At 45.7% G+C, this 23,254-nt stretch overlaps 1 pseudogene; it reads right to left on the bottom strand.

Moving 5' to 3' along the window:
- Positions 1 to 23,254, bottom strand: part of LOC139556102 (protein SHQ1 homolog) — a 73,654-nt pseudogene that overhangs the window by 13,970 nt on the left and 36,430 nt on the right.

The raw sequence follows: 23,254 nt of genomic DNA, 5'->3' as shown, positions 1-23,254 counted from the left end.
AAAGCTAAGTAAATAAGCATACTAAGCTACCCAGCTGCTATTACAGAACCGACCTGGAGGCACCTTCAATTAGCACCGAAGTGTGAAGTCAGATGTGTGAAAACTCTTGAGCCCAACAATGGCAGGAGAGTTTCACAGGGTAGAAACTCAGAATACTAGACATTGAGGAAATTGAAACAAGTCTGGGACAGAAATGTGCAGGGCATCCTCACGCAGTTTCAGAAGGACCTTTACCAGATCAAAGAGCAAGCACAGCAGGAAAAGAGCTCTCTCTGTGACAACTCCCCCATCCTGAGTCAGTCAGATCACACCTCTTCAAACTGTTCCGCAGACGAGGATAGTCACCCCCAGCACTGAACACACACAGACACCACAACTGCACTGCTCCTCCATAACTGAGGGATACATTCACAGAGCTGGAGAGAGACATTGTGGAGCTCAGAGAGCTAGTCCACACAATCCAGACAGAACATACCCACAAAACAGACCAGCACAACAACACCCCCCCAACAAGACCCGGGGGGCAGAAGGTGGCAATGGACGACAGTCTGAGAGAGCTGGCTGCTCTATGGACTGAGGTGAGAGAACCTAAAGAGGCACACATGGCACTGAAGGACGAGGTCAGGAAGCTGAGGTGTGACAGAGATCAGGACACCCCCAGACAAGCCAGAAGAACAGCCCACCTCAGACCCGGACCACAACGGGACAGACAACAAAGGACCCACCAACCCAACAGACCCCACCCCCTCCTACCAGCTCTCCTGACAACCCCCCCCCTGAGGACACACAAAAGCCAGAGATTGTGCTCCTCATTGACTCAAATGGCCAATACCACGCCAGAACCCACGCCAAGAGGACCTACACCCAGAGCACAGCATCACCAGCCACACCCCAAGCAAACCCTGGCCACACCTTATATAGACCCCCCCATATCAGACTTATGTCCCTTCTGCCCACACCATGCCCCCCGCCCCTGCGACAAGGACCTCAACACGACAGCAGGATATATGCCCAGGGTGTGAGCAGAACAGGCCCAACCCCCGCTATTACACCCACCCAAGCCCCATCCTGCAACCTAAGAGGTATGTATCAGATGCTCAACATGCTCTGCTCACACCTACTGTGATTGTCCTATACCACAAAAAAACACTAGACACTATGGAACACAAAGATTTTACTATCTCATCCTGCAATTTACAAGATCTGAGGTCATCTGCCTTTGGCCTAAAGAGCAGAAACCCAGACTTTATAAAAGAAATTGGAAATACAGACATTGTAATCTTACAAGAAACATGGTATAAAGGAGACGGACCCACTGGTTGCCCTCTAGGTTACAGAGAGCTGGTAGTCCCATCCACCAAACTACCAGGTGTGAAACAGGGAAGAGACTCAAGGGGTATGCTAATTTGGTATAGAGCAGACCTAACCCACTCTATTAAATTAGTCAAAACAGGTACATTTTACATCTGTGTATCCCCCCCAATAGAATCCCAATACTTTAACGATGACTTCAACCCAGAGTCTCTTAGGGGTGTCAGTGGACTGACTGTGAACGCTCTATCAGATCACTGCAAAATCACACTCTACTTGAACAGAGTTATGCTCAATCTTTAGGCAGCAAAGCCAAAATAACTGAATAATATTAAGAAATCCTATAGATGGAAGGAACATAGTGTGGAAATCTACCAAAAAACAATTAGGCAACAACAAACTCAATCCCTTCTAAACAATTTCCTGGACAACAGGTTTCACTGTAATAAGGAAAGTGTAAACCTGGCAGTAGAAAACCTAAACAGTTTATTTAACCTCTCAGCTCAAAAAATTTCAAGTTGACAACCTAAGAAAATGAACAACAATGACAAATGGTTTAATGAAGAATGCAAAAACCCTAGAAAGAAATTTAGAAACCTATCCAACCAAAAACTACAGGACAAAATACAAACCCTCCAACCCAAAAAGGCCTGTGGGGTTGATGGTATCCTAAATTAAATGATTAAATATACAGACCACAAATTCCAATTGGCTATACTTAAACTCTTTAACATCATCCTCAGCTCTGGCATCTTTCCCAATATTTGGAACCAATGACTGATCACCCCAATCCACAAAAGTGGAGACAAATTTGACCCCAGTAACTACAGCAATCTTGGGGAAATCATATGCATTATCATTAACAGCAGACTTGTACATTTCCTCAGCGAAAACAATGTACTGAGCAAATGTCAAATTGGCTTTTTACCAAATTACCGTACGACAGACCACGTATTCACCCTGCACACCCTAATTGACAAACAAACAAACCAAAATAAAGGCAAAGTCTTCTCATGCTTTGTTGATTTCAAAAAAGCTTTTGACTCAATTTGGCATGAGGGTCTGCTATACAAATTGATGGAAAGTGGTTGGGGGAAAAACATGACATCTTCCCCGCGGGCGCTCGAGGGCCGGGCTCCCCAGCATTACGCACTCCTGCCACCATCACTACGCACAACTGCCTTCCCTCGTCACGTGCATCAGCGATTTATTGGACTCAATCACCTGTTTATTACCTCCCCTATATTTGTCAGTTCTCCAGCTCTGTTCCCTGCTGCTGCATTGATTGTCATGTGTCATTGTGTACCCGTGTACCGACGCTGTTCCTGTCTTGTTACATGTCTGTTCCTAACTAAATGTTGACTCCCCGTACCTGCTTCTCGACTCCAGCGTCGGTCCTTACATGACATTATAAAATCCATGTACAAAAACAAGTGTGCGGTTAAAATTGGCAAAAACCACACACATTTCTTTCTACAGGGCCGGGGGTGAGACAGGTATGCAGCTTAAACTCCACCCTCTTCAACATATATATCAACGAATTTGCGAGGGCACTAGAACAGTCTACAGAACCCTACTAGAATCTGAAGTCAAATGTATACTGTTTGCTGATGATCTGGTGCTTCTGTCCCCAACCAAGGAGGCCCTACAGCAGCACCTAGATCTTCTGCACAGATTCTGTCAGACCTGGGCCCTGACAGTAAATCTCAGTAAGACAAAAAGAATGGTGTTCCAAAAAAGGTCTAGTTGCCAGGACCACGAATACAAATTCCACACTATTGCCCTAGACCACACAGAAAAACGATACATACCTCGGCCTAAACATCAGCGCCACAGGTAACTTCCACAAAGCTGTGAACGATCTGAGAGACAAGGCAAGGGCCTTTCTATGCCATCAAAAGGAACATACATTTCAACATACCAATTAGGATCTGGCTAAAAATACTTGAATCAGTTATAGAACCCATTGCCCTTTATGGTTGTGAGGTCTGGGGTCCGCTCACCAACCAAGAATTCACAAAATGGGACAAACACCAAATTGGGACTCTGCATGCAGAATTCTGCAAAAATATCTTCTGTGTACTGTACAATGTAAAATACCAAATAATGCATGCAGAATTAGGCCGATACCCGCTGATTATCAAAATCCAGAAAATAGCCGTTAAATTCTACAACCACCTAAAAGGAAGCGATTCCCAAACCTTCTATAACAAAGCTATCACCTACAGAGAAATTAACCATGAGAAGAGCACCCTAAGCCAGCTGGTCCTGGGGCTCTGTTCACAAACACCCACAGAGCCCCAGGACAGCAACACAATTACACCCAACCAAATCATGAGAAAACAAAAAGATAACTACTTGAATTTACAAAAAAAGAGGAAACTACAATGCTATTTGGCCTAAACAGAGAGTACACATTAGCAGAATACCTGACCACTATGACTGACCCAAAATGAAGGAAATCTTTGATTATGTACAGACTCAGTGAGCATAGCCGTACTATTGAGAAAGGCTGCCGAAGGCAGACCTGGCTCTCAAGAGAAGACAGGCTATGTGCACACTGCCCACAAAATTAAGTGGAAACTGTGCTGTACTTCCTATCCTCCTGCCAAATATTAGAGACACATATTTCCCTCAGATTATACAGACCCACAAAGAATTCAAAAACAAATCCAATTTTGATAAAGTCCCATATTGTAAAGGCAGTCATTGTTGTTCTCCTCCTCAGACGAGGAGGAGCATGGATCGGACCAAGATGCGGATTGGTGATTAATCATACTTTTAATGAAAACAGCAAACAAGACACTACAAAACTGCAAAACAACAAACGTGACTAACCTTCAACCGTCCTGTGTGGCCCAAACACTGACACAGGAACAAACACCCACAAAACCCCAGTGAAACCCTGGCTGCCTTAGTATGACTCTCAATCAGAGACAAACGATACACACCTGTCTCTAATTGAGAATCATACCAGGCCGAACACAAAACCCAACATAGAAATACAAAACATAGACTACCCACCCAACACTCACGCCCTGACCAATAAAGACATACAAAACAAGAGAAAACAGGTCAGGAACGTGACAGAACCCCCCCCTTAAGGTGCGAACTCCGGGCGCACCAGCACAAAGTCTAGGGGAGGGTCTGGGTGGGCGTCTGTCCACGGTGGCGGCTCTGGCGGTGGACGAGGTCCCCACCCCACCATAGTCACTCCCCGCTTCCGTATCCCCCTCCCAATGACCACCCTCCAACTCAACCCACCTAAATAAAGGGGCAGCATCGGGATAAGGGGCAGCAGCTCCGGGATAAGGGGCAGCATCTCCGGGATAAGGGGCAGCAGCTCCGGGATAAGGGGCAGCAGCTCCGGGATAAGGGGCAGCAGCTCCTGACTGTAGGGCAGCTCCTGACTGTAGGGCAGCTCCTGACTGTAGGGCAGCTCCTGACTGTCTGACGGCTCCGGCAGATCCTGTCTGGTTGGCGTCTCTGGCAGATCCTGTCTGGTTGGCGTCTCTGGCAGATCCTGTCTGGTTGGCGTCTCTGGCAGATCCTGTCTGGTTGGCGTCTCTGGCAGATCCTGTCTGGTTGGCGGCCCTGGCAGATCCTGACTGACGACTGGCTCTAGCGGCTCTAGCGGCCTCTGAATGACTATCGGCTCTGACGGCTCGGGACAGATGGGCGGCTCTAATGGCTCGGGACAGACGGATGGCTCAGACGGCACTGGGCAGACGGATGGCTCAGACGGCGCTGGGGAGACGGATGGCTCAGACGGCGCTGGGGAGACGGATGGCTCAGACGGCGCTGGGGAGACGGATGGCTCAGACGGCGCTGGGGAGACGGATGGCTCAGACGGCGCTGGGGAGACGGATGGCTCAGACGGCGCTGGGGAGACGGATGGCTCAGACGGCGCTGGGGAGACGGATGGCTCAGACGGCGCTGGGGAGACGGATGGCTCAGACGGCGCTGGGGAGACGGATGGCTCAGACGGCGCTGGGGAGACGGATGGCTCAGACGGCGCTGGGGAGACGGATGGCTCAGACGGCGCTGGGGAGACGGATGGCTCAGACGGCGCTGGGGAGACGGATGGCTCAGATGGCGCTGGGGAGACGGATGGCTCAGATGGCGCTGGGGAGACGGATGGCTCAGATGGCGCTGGGGAGACGGATGGCTCAGATGGCGCTATGGAGACAGATGGCTCAGATGGCGCTTGGCAGACGGGCAGTTCAGGCGCCGCTGGGCAGACGGGCAGTTCAGGCACTGCTGGGCAGACGGGCCGTTCAGGCACCGCTGGGCAGACGGCAGACTCTGGCCGGCTGAGACGCACTATAGGCCTGGTGCGTGGTACCGGAACTGGAGGTACCGGGCTGAGGGCACGCACCTCAGGGCGAGTGCGGGGAACAGGAACAGGGCACACTGGACTCTCGTGGCGCACTCTAGGCCTGGTGCGTGGTACCGGAACTGGAGGTACCGGGCTGAGGGCACGCACCTCAGGGCGAGTGCGGGGAGAAGGAACAGTGCGTCCAGGGCTCTGGAGACGCACAGGAGGCTTGGTGCGTGGTGCCGGAACTGGAGGCACTGGGCTGGAGACACGCACCATAGGGAGAGTGCGTGGAAGAGGAACAGGGCTCTGGAGATGCACTGGAAGCCTGGTGCGTGGTGTAGGCACTGGTGGTACTGAGCTGGGGTGGGAAGGTGGCGCCGGATATACCGGACCGTGAAGGAGGACACGTGCTCTTGAGCACCGAGCCTCCCCAACCTTACCAGGTTGAATGGTCCCCGTAGCCCTGCCAGTGCGGCGAGGTGGAATAGCCCGCACTGGGCTATGCAGGCGAACCGGGGACACCACCTGTAAGGCTGGTGCCATGTACCAGCCTTACAGCTTCATGGCACTCGGCTCGATGCCCAACCTAGCCCTCCCAGTGCGGCAAGGTGGAATAGCCCGCACTGGGCTAAGCACGCGTACTGGGGACACCGTGCGCTTTACCGCATAACACGGTGTCTGACCAGTACGACGCCCTCTTACTCCACGGCAAGCCCGGGGAGTTGGCTCAGGTATCCAACCCGGCTTCGCCACACTCCCCTTTAGCCCCCCCCCCCCAATAAATTTTTGGGTGAGCCTCTCGGGCTTCCAGCCTCTCATACGTGCTGCCTCCTCAATCCACCGCTCCTGGGCTGTGGCTGCCTTCTTCTCCTCCCGCGAGCGGCGATTCACACCAACCTTAGCCCAGGGTCCTTCTCCGTTGAATATTTGTTCCCAACTCCATTCCTCTTCTCTCCATTGCTTTAGTTCCTTTCCTCCGGCTCCAATCCGCTTGGTCCTGTTGTGGTGGGTGTTTCTGTAAAGGCAGTCATTGTTGTTCTCCTCCTCAGACGAGGAGGAGCATGGATCGGACCAAGATGCAGATTGGTGATTAATCATACTTTTAATGAAAACAGCAAACAAGACACTACAAAACTACAAAACTACAAACGTGACTAACCTTCAACCGTCCTGTGTGGCCCAAACACTGACACAGGAACAAACACCCACATAAACCCCAGTGAAACCTTGGCTGCCTTAGTATGACTCTCAATCAGAGACAAACGATACACACCTGTCTCTAATTGAGAATCATACCAGGCCGAACACAAAACCCAACATAGAAATACAAAACATAGACTACCCACCCAACACTCACGCCCTGACCAATAAAGACATACAAAACAAGAGAAAACAGGTCAGGAACGTGACACATATCTATTGTGTGAAATACCACAGTGTGCAATCACAGCAGCAACATGTGTGATCTGTTGCCCCAAGAAAAGGGCAACCAGTGAAGAACAAACACCTTTGTAAATACAACCTATATTTATGTTTATTTATCTTCCCTTTTGTACTTTAAGTATTTGCACATCATTACAACACTGTATATAGACATAATGACATTTGACATTTCTTTATTCTTTTGGAACTTTTGTGAGTGTAATGTTTACTGTTACTTTTTTATTGTTTATTTCACGTTTGTTTATCTATTACACTTGCTTTGGCAATGTAAACATATGTTTCCCATGCCAAAAAAGCCCCTTAAATTGAAATTGAGAGAGGCTAATAAAAGGGAGAGAGACTGGGAGAGCGAGAGACAGCCTGAGTTTAGAGTGAGGTACTAGAGACACAGCACTCATGTTATACTGAATGTGGATTATTATCAGAGTGAGATAAGCTCTTAGAGACTTACACAGAAAAACTCACAGCTGTAATCGCTGCCAAAGGTGATTCTAACATGTATTGACTCAGGGGTGTGAATAATTATGCAAATTAGATATTTCTGTATTTAATTTTCAGTAAATTAGCAAAAATGTCTAAAAACATGTTTTCACTTTGTCATTATGGGGTATTGTATGTATGTGGGTGTTAATCCATTTTTAATTCAGGCTGTAACACTTTCTGAAGGCACCATATATTTTTTGATACATATTTCACCACTTTTATAGGTACTAAACTACTTCCATATATACAAAACGTTGTGTTCGAGAGAGTCTCATCTGTCCATAGAGGGGTCATATTAGTTTGTTCGGACACTACAGGCGTTCGGACGCTAGACATTTTTGTGAGAAGACTGATTTTCGGAATTTTTTAGACATGGACTCTACTGTAGAGCTGATTTACAGAGTGTGCATGTGTGTAGAATCCGCTATCAACGCCAAAAGCCTGTGTTTAGAGTGTCAAGGGATCTCGTTTGCAGAACGCGTAGGGATACGTGTGTGTGTGGAGAGCCTTTGTTCCTGGTCTGTTAGCTACATGCTCACGTTCGTGAGGCATCATTAGAGTGCAGGCTGGTCTGTGCTGAGCGCAGAGTGTAGGGGAGAACAGACACGGGCACTTCAGAGTGGTCAGAGGTCACACCAGCCACAGAACAAACACAGCTCCTGCTATGCTGGCTGCCTCTGAAGCTGACATGTGACATGACCGCCCGCTCTTGCTCAGTGCTACAGCACAGAGTTTTTGCTTTGAGGGAGAAATATGTGTTGAAACATGTAAGCACCTTTATGATGATTGTAAATCTGGCGCTCGGCTTAAAATTAAGTGATACATCAAGAGCTCTTTAAAAAAAATATATATATATATATATACGGCGCTAGTTCATTTCAGGACTCATAAAAGAAGCACTCTGTTCAATGAAAAATCAGAGAGGAGAAGAGAGAGAACATCGGAACAGCTTTGGTTTGTTGTTTCCACCTCAACACTTACTGGCTCCCCCCAGCAGTATCTCATGCTAAAATATGACAGCTGTTTAAAACTATAAAAACAAATAAAGGATTGTAGTATTTCAGATAAAACACAGTGTCATCACCATTTATAGACTGGCTAAGATAAGGACTGGGAATATCAAAAATAGAAACAAGAGGGATATTATATTCAGTGGGGCAATATTTAAAACACTCCAGGTAGAATGTTAATGACCTATGACCTATCCTGGAGAAAAATAACTTAGCTTGCACCTCCATCTCATGTCTGTTTCTCTGGAACAGCCAGACAAAACATGGTGTTAAAGGAGACTGACAGTGTTGAAGGGGTATAATGATGAGAGAGGAGTGAGATGCTGTGCAAGTGCAAACCCGACGCAAGGCAGAGGTAATTTGCTGCATTAAGCGGCCTGATGAATCACTCCCCACTCTCAATGGAAGAGTGCTAACAGACATTGCTCACACAAATTAGGGTGAATCAGTGAGGCAATGCTGCGGAAGACGAGTGTATGCAGGCCCTGTCAAAACACACACACACACAGGATAGGGGTATCCTGTTTCCAACATTCCATATTAATCAAAATAAGTGCAATAAACATTACTTGTAGAAAGCCAACAGTTCAGTGCTATATCATGGCCTATACTGTATATCAACATTGAAGTATAGCATATTGGTATCACAGTGAAAACCTTGTGAAAGGCTACAGAATGGCTGAGGGACAGACACCTCACTTTCCTGAGGTCACATATGCTCATGTCAGTCATGTCTTGTGGGAATACAAAGCATGACAGAACGAGGTAGTTGACTGGACACCTGACTCCTTTCCTGTGCTCTGAAGCTGGAGCTGCACTTAGTTTCAGCGCCATGCAGCCTGGGGAAACATAATACAGTAGGCCAGGGTCACAAAGGGAGAACGGAGCCGCATGCCTGCCTGCCCACGCCACATAGCACCAAGTGAGCACAAAATAAATTATATTTGCACACCCATTGGAGGAGTCAAGCCCTGGAGACCACCTGATTCATTTCTTCTTGAGGGCTATTCATCTTTTCAAGCACCAGAATCACTTTGCCTCTCAGGAAGGGGAGACAAGATTGAGTTTTATATTAGTATGAACCAAGAGCCGCTGCTCTGTGTGTGGGAGAGAAGGACTGTGACTATACTGTCCTTGCCCCCCTGCCCTCCCATTGAAAAAAAGTGCTTTCTGTCAGGATAATACTTATAAGGTCGATTTCATGTAGGAATATCCACCTTTGCAGTGTGCTTAGTACTGAGGAGCAACAAGGTCTCAGCAAATAAGCTTTAGTAGTGACAGTAAGATGCTTCATCTGTAAGTATCCACCATTGGCAAAACATGTCTTCAGAGACATTTGACCCAAGACATCCATGATACTGTAGATCCTCTGTTCAAGCCCTGTTGACCACATACTCACACAAAGCCAACTCAGTGGCCTTGTGGTTAGAGTGTCTGCCCTGAGGTTGGAGTTCAAATCCTCGGCCGTGTCATACCAAAGACAAAAAATTGGACCCAATATGTCTCTGCTTGGCACTTAGCATTAAGTAGATAGATTGGGGGTAAGGCCCTGCGATAGACTAGCGTCCTGTCCTGGGGATGTAGGCTACTTGTACATTAAGCTGCCTCACACTACAGAAACAGGAGATAGACTCCTGCTCTGATGTGCCATTCTGGTTCGCCCAAGGCTTGTGTAAGGCTACTTACTCGCCAACTACATTCGGGTCTAATCCTATCTATCTTCAGCAGTGATGGATAAGTGGCAGGCAGCTACAGAGGGAAATCTCTGTCATTAGCCCAGAGAAGAGAGTAATTACTGGGGTGTGTTGACCTCTGGGGTCAAAGGGCAAGCACACTGCCACAGAAGGGGAAAGGGGACACCTAGTCAGTCGCACAACTGAATGCATTCAACAAAAATGTATCTTCTGCATTTAACCCCACGGCTGGCTGCCTTAATCGATGTCCAGGTCATCGGCACCTGGGGAGAAGTTGTTGTTGGTTGTTAACTGCCTTGCTCAAGGGCAGAACAGCAGATCTTAACAGCTCAGGGATTCAAACCAGAGATCTTTTGATTACCGAGAAGTAGGCCTAGTAATTAAATCTCTGTCAAAACACAGCATACACATTCAATTAATTAATGCCTTGTATAATTTATAAGACACATGACTTATACTGCCGGGGTAGTCCTTTGAAAAACTCCTGGGTGAACAGTATGAATTTCAGAATAACAATTCATCGAGCTCTGAGAAGGCTGCGGTTATGGGGGACACGCAAGCCACTTTAAGATGAAAAACAGCTATTGTCACTTAATCAATGTGTCACTTAATCAATGTGAAGCCCCAGTGGGGAGAAGCAGCCCGCAGGGCCCCACAGTCCCCAGAATGGAGGTGTCTTTAAAAATGGGCCGTAGTCTCATCCCAGTCACTGTGCATCGGTATGTATGGAGTGGTGGTTTGTCTCTGCCTGCTCTCTGCTCTCCGGCCCTCTGCTTCTCCATCTGTGCGCTGGCTCGGGGAGCTCTTTTCTCTCAAACTAACAGCTACCGTGCTCCGCTCCACACAGAGCCCTCATCCATCTGCCTGACATGTGCTTCCTTGTTTGTTTTCGCTCCACGCCCCCGAGACGCAGGCAGCTGATGGTATTGAGCTGTGTTGACGGCACTCCTCCATTCATGCCAGATGAATCAATCACTCCTCCTGCACGCTGCGGTGAGTCCCTCGTTTAGCCACCAATCTCCTCTTCTCCAATCAATATGGAGTTTCTGCAGGGGCTTACTGTACTGCTGCCTCTACGAGCAAAAATATAAAATCTCTTCCCTGCAAGTCACCCCAGCAGCTAAACGGTACACATGAATGAACAATGACAAGTACTCAATAAGTGCCTTAAAAAGCAAATAAGATCTAACTTTGGACATTTGATTTCAGACAGTAACAATGTGTGAACATATCTGAGTTGAACCCAAAGGTTTCTTAGTGATGACAGGGTACTAACTTTTTTGGGCGGGAAAGACACTGCATACATGAAAACTCAATGTCTCAAGATACATTTTAAAGCAGCAGCTGATATTTCCTGTTGGCGTCTGTTCAGTTTTGTTATCTCCCAACAACCACCACTATCTCTTTCCTTGAGAGGAAATGGCTGTGTGAATTGCATGTGCTAATCTAACAGCCTGCAAACAAAGTGCAACGCAATGACCGCGTCACCTTGAAGACACTTGAGTGATCTGCATAATTAAACACATACGTTGTATTATCAAAATGCTTAGCTTGGTATGAAAAGCCTTCATCAAAGAAACACCTGCACAGAGGCACAAAGTACAGAAGCTTTTTGAAACTCCTCAAGTAAGCTATGACACAACTAAAATGCCATGTATTCAATACAAAAAATGCAACATTTCCATGTTTGATGAAATGTCTGCATGAAGATAGAAAATACAAAATTAAGAATCAAATCAAATCATCAAATCTAATGTTAATGGTCACATACACATGGTTAGCAGATGTTAATGGTCACATACACATGGTTAGCAGATGTTAATGGTCACATACACATGGTTAGCAGATGTTAATGGTCACATACACATGGTTAGCAGATGTTATTGGTCACATACACATGGTTAGCAGATGTTATTGGTCACATACACATGGTTAGCAGATGTTATTGGTCACATACACATGGTTAGCAGATGTTATTGGTCACATACACATGGTTAGCAGATGTTAATGGTCACATACACATGGTTAGCAGATGTTATTGGTCGCATACACATGGTTAGCAGATGTTATTGGTCACATACACATGGTTAGCAGATGTTAATGGTCACATACACATGGTTAGCAGATGTTAATGGTCACATACACATGGTTAGCAGATGTTAATGGTCGCATACACATGGTTAGCAGATGTTATTGGTCGCATACACATGGTTAACAGATGTTAATGGTCACATACACATGGTTAGCAGATGTTAATGGTCACATACACATGGTTAGCAGATGTTAATGGTCACATACACATGGTTAGCAGATGTTATTGGTCACATACACATGGTTAGCAGATGTTATTGGTCACATACACATGGTTAGCAGATGTTATTGGTCACATACACATGGTTAGCAGATGTTATTGGTCACATACACATGGTTAGCAGATGTTAATGGTCACATACACATGGTTAGCAGATGTTATTGGTCGCATACACATGGTTAGCAGATGTTATTGGTCACATACACATGGTTAGCAGATGTTAATGGTCACATACACATGGTTAGCAGATGTTAATGGTCACATACACATGGTTAGCAGATGTTAATGGTCGCATACACATGGTTAGCAGATGTTATTGGTCGCATACACATGGTTAACAGATGTTAATGGTCACATACACATGGTTAGCAGATGTTAATGGTCACATACACATGGTTAGCAGATGTTAATGGTCACATACACATGGTTAGCAGATGTTAATGGTCACATACACATGGTTAGCAGATGTTAATGGTCGCATACACATGGTTAGCAGATGTTATTGGTCGCATACACATGGTTAACAGATGTTAATGGTCACATACACATGGTTAGCAGATGTTAATGGTCACATACACATGGTTAGCAGATGTTTTTGCTCACATACACATGGTTAGCAGATGTTAATGGTCGCATACACATGGTTAGCAGATGTTATTGGTCGCATACACATGGTTAACAGATGTTAATGGTCACATACACATGGTTAGCAGATGTTAATGGTCACATACACATGGTTAGCAGATGTTAATGGTCACATACACATGGTTAGCAGATGTTAATGGTCACATACACATGGTTAGCAGATGTTAATGGTCACATACACATGGTTAGCAGATGTTAATGGTCGCATACACATGGTTAGCAGATGTTATTGGTCGCATACACATGGTTAACAGATGTTAATGGTCACATACACATGGTTAGCAGATGTTAATGGTCACATACACATGGTTAGCAGATGTTTTTGCTCACATACACATGGTTAGCAGATGTTAATGCGAGTGTAGTGAAATGCTTGTGCTTCTGGTTCAGACAGTGCAGTAATATCTAACAAGTAATCGAACAATTCCCCTACAACTGCCTAATACACACAAATCTAAAAAGGTGAATGAGGATATGTACATATAAATATATGGAGGAGCGATGGCCGAGCAGCATAGGCAAGGTGTAATAGATGGTATAATATACAGTATATACATATGATGTAAGTAATGTAAGATATGTAAACATTATTACAGTGTCATTGTTTAAAGTGACTAGTGATCCATTTGTTAAAGTTACCAGTGATTGGGTCTCCATGTAGGCAGCAGCCTCTCTGAGTTAATGATTGCTGTTTAGCAGTTTGATGGCCTTGCGATAGAAGCTGTTCTTCAGTCTCTCGGTCCCAGCTTTAGAGAAGTCATCATCATTGATTGAATGCAAACAAGCTGTCATTCATGTACAGTACATAGAGGTAATTATGGCATATTCTCCGGGACGCCCATCTAATGATCATCATCGATATCATCCTCATCAAGATCATCACCAGTATCTGGTTTGACGATCAGCAGCGGGTTTCTGCAAGGACACTGCTCTAGGAATGTCTCTGTGCGGTTAGTAGCTGTGGCAGTAGCAGTATTGACTGTGACTGTAGCAGGCTGTGAACAGTCTCTCTCCGCCTCTCCCTGTGTTCTGCTCCTGGAATGCCTGCTGCCCATAGGCTGTGCAGAGATCCACAGCCCCTCCTTTGCCCTCTCTCCCAGCTCCTGGATCAGCTTGCTGGGGCTGTCAGCAGCAGAGGGGAGGGCACTGGTTTTCCTCTCGGCTGACATGAGAGCAGCACAGAACTCCTGGGAGAGTAGGGGGGAGGCAAGCTGGAGGAGGCTGGCCTCGGCACACTCTCCTCCTCTTCCCCCCTCTGTCAGCACAGTCACGCTCTTGGGTTCTGTAAGACTCCTCTCTGCTGTGTGACTGGGGAGTTCTACTGGAGCCTTTCTCCTCTTCCTCTACCAGCACCACAGTTTCCAGAACCTCCAGCTCCAGGTCAATTTTCCTTTGGGACATTTTCTGTAGGGGATCAGCCAGAGGGGTCACCTTCCTGGACATGACAAAGAGAGAGAGGACGGGATGAGACAGTCAGGCAAGTACATCAAAGATGGATCAGTTTGTCTTATTCAAATATTTAGAAATCCCAAAACCCCAACTGAAACCATTTGAAGAGCTGCTTTTCCAACACTGAGTTGTGTGTATTATGACTAATGCTGTATGTCTGACTGCATTTCCTACAAAAAACACAGCAACGAGATCTCAATCTACAAATCTAATATCCATTACCCAAATCCCAGCCTCATCTGAATGCTAAGTAGACAGCAATTCACTGAGGCCTGAGCTCAATGAAATATGGAAATAATGTTTAATAATCATGTAGGAAGATGAGTGTGTCTGATATGCAGGTTCTGCCCCCTGAGTCTCCGCCTGAAGGTCTCCCTGCGGGAGGTGATAAGAGAGCGAGGAGGATTACAGAGTTTACAGGACTCCATCCAGCACTGCCATCTCCTTCCCCCCACCCCCACACAGACAGACTGACACAATACAAAAAGCTGCTGCTGCTGGTACTGCATGGAGCTACTGCACTCTGACTTCTGGAGGGATAAGAGTAAGGCATTCTGAAGAATCTGTCAAGACCCATTCTGTATTCCGACAGTGGATTTTTCATCTAGATAGGAGCAGAATGTTTATTTTTCCAGACACCAGAAAAACTGATGAAGACATCTTGTTCTTGTGTTTCAGTAATTCCCATTCTGGTACATCAAAGAGACATTTTTAATATCTCAATGGCCAGCAGGGATTGCTTTTAGTGATGATGTTGGTATTCTGTAAAGAATGCTGCTTGTCATGAGGAGAGACTCCCATTAGCATCTATATTATATACAGGTAACTGCCAAAATAAAGGAAACACCAACAAAGTGTCTTAATAGGGTGTTGGACCACCACAAGCCATAACACCTTCAATGCACCATGGCATAGATATTTCAATTGCCTGGAACTCTAATGGAGGGATGCAGCACCATTCTTCCACAAGAAATGACGTAATTTGGTGTTTTGTTGATGGTGGTGGAAAACACTCAGGCGCCACTCCAGAATCTCCCATAAGTGTTCAATTGGGTTGCGATCTGGTGACAGACGGCCATTGCATATGGTTTACATCATTTTCATGCTCATCAAACCACTTAAGCCCTGTGGATGGGGGAATTGTCATCCTATGGGGTCATAGCCATGGTAGCCAAAATAATGCCCTGCCCTAAGCATTATGGGATGTTAATTGCTTAATTAAATCAGGAACCACACCTGTGTGGAAGCACCTGCTTTCAATATACTTTGTATCCCTGTGTTAGAATTATTTTGGCAGTTATATTGTATATTAAGAGGTACTTCTAATAATAATACAATAAATAATTTATATTCCAAATGTTTTTTGCCATCTATATTCACATTCTATACCAAAGTCAACTTTCCGACTGCAGAATAAAAAGGAGACCAACAAGCTATAGAACACGGCAATAATAAATTCAAGGGTTGGATAGAGTAAACGTGTCAAGTAACCTTGAGAATGGTCAAATAGACACCTGGCACACAACCAGCATTTACTGTGTCAATAAATGTTGGGTCAAAAAAGTCAAATTCAGACTCCTTTGAATAGATAGATGCAAATGTAGAGAGAATGGACTCATCAACTAGCACATTGAAGCATGTTGATATCATGCATCTTCTATCCCAAGGAGAGCATCCACATAACATTGGATTTCTATAAAAGAGTAGTTTTATCCCTAATAAAAGGTCTACTCCAACACCCATAATGTAAAGCCACTGGGGAATTGGGAGTCCCGGGCCTTATACATTATTCTTGAAGCTAAACCAGCGCAGGATGTTGCCAAAACTCAAGTGGCAGCTATTTTTCCACAGTGCAGCCGTGGTGATTAATAGCTGACCTTCTGCGGGTCGGCCTTCTGCAGGTCGATGTCCAGCGGGCCAGCCTCCCGCGGGTCAGCCTCCCGCTCCATTCAGGGCGAGATAAAGGACGAGCCTGCAGTTCTCCACAGCCATTGAGCTCCTTACACCTCAGCCACACTGAGGCCCCTGCTGCCCTCCTCAGCCCAATTAACCCACCGCTGAGAGCCAAGACAGCTCCTTATAACCGCAAAAGCTTAATGATCTTCCACTCCGGGGAGGAAACCATTTACACAGCAAACATTTTTTTTTATTTTTTATTTCACCTTTATTTAACCAGGTAGGCTAGTTGAGAACTAGTTCTCATTTGCAACTGCGACCTGGCCAAGATAAAGCATAGCAGTGTGAACAGACAACACAGAGTTACACATGGAGTAAACAATAAACAAGTCAATAACATGGTAGAAAGAAAGAGAATCTATATACAATGTGTGCAAAAGGCATGAGGTAGGCAATAAATCGAATAATTACAATTTAGCAGATTAACACTGGAGTGATAAATCATCAGATGATCATGTGCAAGAAGAGATACTGGTGTGCAAAAGAGCAGAAAAGTAAATAAATAAAAGCAGTATGGGGGGTGAGGTAGGTAAATTGGGTGGGTAGTTTACAGATGGACTATGTACAGCTGCAGCGATCGGTTAGCTGCTCGGATAGCAGATTTTTAAAGTTGTTGAGGGAGATAAAAGTCTCCAACTTCAGAGATTTTTGCAATTCGTTCCAGTCGCAGGCAGCAGAGAACTGGAAGGAAAGGCGTCCAAATGAGGTTTTAGCTTTAGGGATGATCAGTGAGATACACCTGCTGGAGCGCGTGCTGCGGGTGGGTGTAGCCATCGTGACCAGTGAACTGAGATAAGGCGGCACTTTACCTAGCATAGCCTTGTAGATGACCTGGAGCCAGTGGGTCTGACGACGAACATGTAGCGAGGGCCAGCCGACTAGGGCATACAGGTCGCAGTGGTGGGTCGTATAAGGTGCTTTAGTAGCAAAACGAATGGCACTGTGATAAACTGCATCCAGTTTGCTGAGTAGAGTGTTGGAAGCTATTTTGTAGATGACATCGCCGAAGTCGAGGATCGGTAGGATAGTCAGTTTTACTAGGGTAAGTTTGGCGGCGTGAGTGAAGGAGGCTTTGTTGCGGAATAGAAAGCCGATTCTTGATTTGATTTTGGATTGGAGATGTTTGATATGAGTCTGGAAGGAGAGTTTGCAGTCTAGCCAGACACCTAGGTACTTATAGATGTCCACATATTCTAGGTCGGAACCGTCCTAGAATATGGAGGGATGTGTACTCATTTAGGACCTCGGAAGAGACTGTGTTAACAGATCTTATAGCTAGTGGTGGTGCTATATCAAATTAAACAAAATGTCCATTCAGGAAATGAGTGTAAGAGTATGGAGAAAGAAAGGACAAAGAAAACATGACTGACCCATGACTCAAGTCCTACAAAAAAGACAAGGAATTGATGGAGAACAATTACTCTGACAGTGAGTAACGGATGGTTATGCATGCATATGACCCATAATAACACCCCCACCAGTGTGTGCAGAGAGTCAGACCCCACATGGAGACTGTAGACGATGGGTCTATAAAAGCCCTTCCTGGAGTGGAGCAGGCTGGCTGACTGGTTCTGGCTGGAGAGCCTCCTATAGCACTGCCACTTCAAAGCAGCACCCCCCTCTTTTACCCCCCCTCCTCCTGTGATCTTTTCCCCCTGTGGGAAGTCATTATTGAGTTAACATTGTAGGCTCTGTGCTTGTTTTCTCGCCTCCCTCCCTCACTCTGTGCTGCGGTGGGAAAAGCCCGGCTTGCGGTGAATACAAAGGCTGCTTTTGGAGAGAGGGAATAATGTTGTACACAGTTCAGTCATTACTAAACCACTGTTGTGGGTTGCCCTTATTAACTGAGGAAGGGCGGCTTTTTAAGGTTGGAAAACTTCTGTAGAGAAAAACATTCTTCCATCTATCAGACACAAAAGTTCTTGGATGAGGACGGGAACAGGGTGGTAGGGAGAAGGACAGCTAGACTGAGGCAATTACAGACATGCATTTCTTTCATCGGCCTCATGTTCAATGACGTCATAAAACATTCAACACATGTCCCTACTCAGTCTCCTTAGGCTTGGATTTCCTGACTTCCTGAGTTTGATGGAGTGTGTGAAGGAGAGTGTGAGTAACACTGAAGACCTGTGTCAGAGGCATTATGCTGTATAACGAGGTGTTTGGAGTCCTATCAGTTGGGTTACACAGTCAGTCACTTCCCTCCAGCCATGTGTTGGTACCCTGCTATGCTGCCCACCTTTACCTCCACACTGATCTCATAACATCCCTCTCACAGGACTGTTGACAGTCACTGATCTCACAACACCCCTCTCACAGGACAGTCATCACATTCATAGTAGGGATTGTAATCTTAGAGTGCTGTATAGTAAGGAACTGTATAGAGAGTCAATTAGTTGATGTGCAACATGAAGAGAGTTGGTAGAAGCTAGTTGTAGAGTTTGTTGTTTACCTAACTCCTATTCAAAACGAGGACTCAAGGAGAGGAAGTTCCTTCATACATTATTAGTATACCATTGATGCAACAGCACCGTCAGTGTTTCTCTCTCCCTCTGTGTGTCGGGCTTCCTGTGTAAGTACACAAAAGCTGGACGTCATGCAGAGAGGAAATCTGAAGTACTTATCCCTGTTAGCTGTGAGACAGTCTTGGCTTTGTTTATCCCAGCGGGACACAGAGAGGATCTGCTGTCTCTGTGGTGGGGAGGGCTCAAATCAGACAGACTAGATACAATATCTATCTACTACCTCACAGACAAGGCCCAGGACAGGACAAGCTCCTGACAGAGACATGTCTGTAGTGTAGTTACAGTACATACCCAGAGAGTGACTGTCACACTAGCTGCATCATGGAAAGTAGTACAACCAAAAATCTGCAAAGAGAAAATAAAGCTCACCTGTATTCCATTTCCAACATTTCTACCATTTCATGAAAATAATTGTCAATGCAGCCAAAGCCCTCCAATTAGCTAGCTTCCGAATTTAACAAGAGACACATTTCTAGGAATTTCTCAAGAGCAATTTAACATTTCTAAACTAACCTCCCACTGGGCACCACAGTGTAAATTCTTGCCACTGCTGCAAATTTTAAAACTGACCCAATTATGTACAGTACCAGTCAAAAGTTTGGACACACCTACTCATTCAAGGGTTTTTCTTTATTTTTTAAACTATTTTCTACATTGTAGAATAACGGTGAAGACATAAAAACTATGAAATAACACATATGGAATCATGTAGTAACCAAAAAAGTGTTAAACAAATCAAAATATATTTTACCCTTTGCATTGATGACAGCTTTGCACTCTTGGCATTCTCTCAACCAGCTTCACGAGGTAGTAACCTGGCATGCATTTGAATTAACAGGTGTGCCTTGCCTTAATTTGTGGAATTTCTTTCCTTCTTAATGCATTTGAGCCAATCAGTTGTGTTGTGACAAGGTAAGGGTGGTATACAGAAGATAGCCCTATTTGGTAAAAGACCAAGTCCATATTATGGCGAGAACAGCTCAAATAAGCAAAGAGAAATGACAGTCCATCATTACTTTAAGACATGAAAGTCAGTCAATACGGAAAATTTCAAGAACTTTGAACGTTTCTTCAAGTGCAGTCTCAAAAACCATCAAATGCTATGATGAAACTGGCTCTCATGACCGCCACAGGAAAGGAAGACCCAGAGTTACCTCTGCTGCAAAGGATAAGTTCATTAGAGTTACCAGCCTCAGAAATTGCAGCCCAAATAAACGCTTCACATAGTTCAAGTAACAGATACATCTCAACATCAAATCAAACATTGTCACATGCGCCGAATACAACTAGTTTTTACCGTGAAATGCTTACTTACAAGCCCTTAACCAACAGTGCAGTTCAAGAAGAGTTAACTAAATATTTTCCAAATAGACTTAAGTAAAAAATTATAATAAAAAGTAACACAATAAGAATAACGAGGCCATATACAGGGGGTACCGGTACCGAGTCAGTGTGCGGGGGTACAGGTTAGTTGAGGTAATTTGTACATGTAGGTAGGGGTGAAGCGACTATGCATAGATAATAAACGAGTAGCAGCAGTCTACAAAAGGGAGGGGGCAATGTAAATAGTCCAGTGGCGATTTTATTAATTGTTTAGCAGTCTAATTAATGGCTTCGGGGTAGAAGCTGTTGAGGGGCCTTTTGGTCCTAGACTTGGAGCTCCGCTACCGCTCCCCGTGCGGTAGCAGAGAGAACAGTCTATGACTTGGGTGACTGGAGTCTGACAATTTTATGGGCTTTCCTCTGACATGGCCTATTATATAGGTCCTGGATGGCAGGAAGCTTCGCCCCACGCACTACCCTCTGTAGCGCCTTATGGTCAGATGCCGAGCAGTTGCCATACCAGGCGTTGATGGTGCAGTTGTAGAACCTTTTGAGGATCTGGGGACCCATGCCAAATCTTTTCAGTCTCCTGATGGGGAAAGGGGTTTGTCATGCTTTCTTCACGACTGTCTTGGTGTGTTTGGACCATGATAGTTCATTGGTGATGTGGACACCAAGGAACTTGAAACTCTCAACCCGCTCCACTACAGCCCCGTCGATGTTAATGGGGGCCTGTTCGGCCCGCCTTTTCCTGTAGTCCACGATCAGGTCCTTTGTCTTGCTCACATCCTTTGTCTTGCTCACCACACTGCCAGGAAGTCCAGGATCCAGTTGCAGAGGGAGGTGTTAGTTCCAGAGTCCTTAGCTTAGTGATGAGCTTTGCGGGGCACTATGGTGTTGAACGCTGATCTGTTGTCAATGAACAGCATTCTCATAGAGGTGTTCCTTTTGTCCACATGGGAAAGGGCAGTGTGGAGCGAGATTGAGATTGCGTCATCTGTGGATCTGTTGGGGCGGTATGTGAATTGGAGTGGATCTAGGGTGTCAGGGAGGATGCTGTTGATGTGACCCATGACCAGCCTTTCAAAGCACTTCATGGCTACCGACGTGAGTGCTACGGGACAGTAATCATTTAGGCAGGTTATCTTCTCTTCCTTGGGCACAGGGACTATGGTGGTCTGCTTGAAACATGTAGGTATTACAGACTCGGTTGGGGAGGGGTTGAACATGTCAGTGAAGACACTTGACAGTTGGTCCGCACATGCTTTGAGTACAAGTCCTGGTAATCCGTCTGGCCCAAAAGCTTTGTGAAAGTTGACCTGTTTAAAGGTTTTGTTCACATCGGCTACCGAGAGTGTGATCACAGAGTTATCCAGAACAGCTGGTGCTCTCGTGCATGCTTCAGTGTTGCTTGCCTCGATGCGAGCATAAAAAGGCATTTAGCTCGTCTGGTAGGCTTGAGTCACTGGGCAGCTTGAGTCTGGGTTTCCCTTTGTAGTTCGTAATAGTTTTCAAGCCCTACCACATCAGAGCCGGTGTAGCAGGATTCAATCTTAATCCTGTATTGACGCTTTGCTTGTTTGATGGTTTGTCTGAGGGCATAGCGGGATTTCTTATAAGCGTCTAGATTAGTCTCGCACTCCTTGAAAGAGGCAGCTCTAGCCTTTAGCTCAATATGGATGTTGCCTGTAATCCATGGCTTCTGGTTGGGATATGTACGTAAGGTCACTGTGGGGACAACGTTGTCGATGCACTTATTGATGAACCCGAAGTCTGAGGTGGTGTACTCCTCAATGCCATTGGATGAATCCCGGAACATATTCCAGTCTGTGCTAGCAAAACAGTCCTGTAGTGTAGCATCCGCGTCATCTGACCACTTCCGTATTGAGCGAGTCACTGGTACTTCCTGCTTTAGTTTTTGCTTGTAAGCAGGAATCAGGGGGATATAATTATGGTCAGATTTGCCAAATGGAGGGCGGAGGAGAGCTTTGTATGCATCTCTGTGTGTGGAGAAAAGGTGGTCTTGGATTTTTTCCCCTCTGGTTGCACGTGACATGCTGGTAAAAATTTGGTCAAACGGATTTAAGTTTGCCTGCATTAAAATCTCCGGCCACTGCTTCTGGGTGAGCATTTTCTTCTTTGCTTATGGCCTTATAGAGTTGGTTGAGAGCGTTCTTGGTGCCAGCTTCGTTCTGTGGTGGTAAATAGATGGCTACAAATAATATGGTCTACAGCTCATCATAAGGTACTCTACCTCAGGCGAGCAATACCTTGAGACTTCTTTAATATTAGACATCGTGCACCAGCTGTTATTGACAAATAGACACACACCCACACCCCTCGTCTTACCAGACGTAGCTTCTCTGTCCTGCCGGTGCATGGAAAATCCTGCCAGCTCTATATTATCCATATCGTTGTTCAGCCACGTCTCGGTGAAGCATAAGATATTACAGTTTTTAATGTCCCGTTGGTAGGATAATCTTAATCGTAGGTCATCAATTAAATTTTCCAATGATTGCACATTAGCAAGAACAATGGATGACAGCGGGAGTTTACTCGCTCGCCTACGGATTCTCAGAAGGCAGCCCGATCTGCGGCCCCTTTTCCTGCGTCGTCAAGTAATTTACAGAGATCTGGGCCTGTTCCAGTGAAGGCATGATATATCCTTTTCGTCTGACTCGTTTAAGGAAAAAGTTTCTTCCAGTCCGCGGTGAGTAATCGCTGTTCTGAAGTCATTTTTGGTCAAAAGAGACGATAGCAGCAACATTATGTACAAAATAAGT

The sequence above is a fragment of the Salvelinus alpinus genome, chromosome 2 (assembly GCF_045679555.1).
Source record: "Salvelinus alpinus chromosome 2, SLU_Salpinus.1, whole genome shotgun sequence".
In the NCBI taxonomy this organism is placed as follows: Eukaryota; Metazoa; Chordata; class Actinopteri; order Salmoniformes; family Salmonidae; genus Salvelinus; species Salvelinus alpinus.
Note: the sequence above shows the minus strand (reverse complement) of the source record. Positions and strands in the feature narration are given on the sequence as shown.